Here is a 2500-nt window from a genome sequence, read left to right as displayed (position 1 = left end):
ATTTAAGCCATATTAAACTGGTAATATTGTGATTTTATGCCTGGTTTTCCATACGTTAGTTTAAATAGAAAAAATTTTCGAATATATATACATATATGAAGAATCTATATTCTAATACTAACATGTTATGGAATATAACCTTGGCATATTGGCACTAAAATATATAATAAAGACATTTCAAATCAAACTGAAATGTATTGAAATGAATTTTTCCCATACATTTTTGACAATGTGAGGTGTGCATGGCAAAAAACACTCACGGTGAAGGCATGTGAAATAATATGAAAATATCAAAAGTTAACTAACCAATGATATTGAAGCATATAAATCGAATCATAACTATATGAAACTCGAATTTAAGCCATATTAAACTGGTAATATTGTGATTTTATGCCTGGTTTTCCATACGTTAGTTTAAATAGAAAAAATTTTCGAATATATATACATATATGAAGAATCTATATTCTAATACTAACATGTTATGGAATATAACCTTGGCATATTGGCACTAAAATATATAATAAAGACATTTCAAATCAAACTGAAATGTATTGAAATGAATTTTTCCCATACATTTTTGACAATGTGAGGTGTGCATGGCAAAAAACACTCACGGTGAAGGCATGTGAAATAATATGAAAATATCAAAAGTTAACTAACCAATGATATTGAAGCATATAAATCGAATCATAACTATATGAAACTCGAATTTAAGCCATATTAAACTGGTAATATTGTGATTTTATGCCTGGTTTTCCATACGTTAGTTTAAATAGAAAAAATTTTCGAATATATATACATATATGAAGAATCTATATTCTAATACTAACATGTTATGGAATATAACCTTGGCATATTGGCACTAAAATATATAATAAAGACATTTCAAATCAAACTGAAATGTATTGAAATGAATTTTTCCCATACATTTTTGACAATGTGAGGTGTGCATGGCAAAAAACACTCACGGTGAAGGCATGTGATATAATATGAAAATATCAAAAGTTAACTAACCAATGATATTGAAACATATAAATCGAATCATAACTATATGAAACTCGAATTTGAGCCATATTAAACTGGTAATATTGTGATTTTATGCCTGGTTTTCCATACGTTAGTTTAAATAGAAAAAAATTCTCGAATATATATACATATATGAAGAATCTATATTCTATACTAACATTTTATGGAATATAACCTTGGCATATTGCCATTAAAATATATAATAAAGACATTTCAAATCAAACTGAAATGTATTGAAATGAATTTTTCCCATACATTTTTGACAATGTGAGGTGTGCATGGCAAAAAACACTCACGGTGAAGGCATGTGATATAATATGAAAATATCAAAAGTTAACTAACCAATGATATTGAAGCATATAAATCGAATCATAACTATATGAAACTCGAATTTGAGCCATATTAAACTGGTAATATTGTGATTTTATGCCTGGTTTTCCATACGTTAGTTTAAATAGAGAGTTATGGAATATAACCTTGGCATATTGGCACTAAAATATATAATAAAGACATTTCAAATCAAACTGAAATGTATTGAAATGAATTTTTCCCATACATTTTTGACAATGTGAGGTGTGCATGGCAAAAAACACTCACGGTGAAGGCATGTGAAATAATATGAAAATATCAAAAGTTAACTAACCAATGATATTGAAGCATATAAATCGAATCATAACTATATGAAACTCGAATTTAAGCCATATTAAACTGGTAATATTGTGATTTTATGCCTGGTTTTCCATACGTTAGTTTAAATAGAAAAAATTTTCGAATATATATACATATATGAAGAATCTATATTCTAATACTAACATGTTATGGAATATAACCTTGGCATATTGGCACTAAAATATATAATAAAGACATTTCAAATCAAACTGAAATGTATTGAAATGAATTTTTCCCATACATTTTTGACAATGTGAGGTGTGCATGGCAAAAAACACTCACGGTGAAGGCATGTGAAATAATATGAAAATATCAAAAGTTAACTAACCAATGATATTGAAGCATATAAATCGAATCATAACTATATGAAACTCGAATTTAAGCCATATTAAACTGGTAATATTGTGATTTTATGCCTGGTTTTCCATACGTTAGTTTAAATAGAAAAAATTTTCGAATATATATACATATATGAAGAATCTATATTCTAATACTAACATGTTATGGAATATAACCTTGGCATATTGGCACTAAAATATATAATAAAGACATTTCAAATCAAACTGAAATGTATTGAAATGAATTTTTCCCATACATTTTTGACAATGTGAGGTGTGCATGGCAAAAAACACTCACGGTGAAGGCATGTGAAATAATATGAAAATATCAAAAGTTAACTAACCAATGATATTGAAGCATATAAATCGAATCATAACTATATGAAACTCGAATTTAAGCCATATTAAACTGGTAATATTGTGATTTTATGCCTGGTTTTCCATACGTTAGTTTAAATAGAAAAAAT

Source organism: Anastrepha obliqua, unplaced genomic scaffold, assembly GCF_027943255.1.
Source record: "Anastrepha obliqua isolate idAnaObli1 unplaced genomic scaffold, idAnaObli1_1.0 ptg000080l, whole genome shotgun sequence".
Lineage (NCBI taxonomy): Eukaryota > Metazoa > Arthropoda > Insecta > Diptera > Tephritidae > Anastrepha > Anastrepha obliqua.
Note: the sequence above shows the minus strand (reverse complement) of the source record.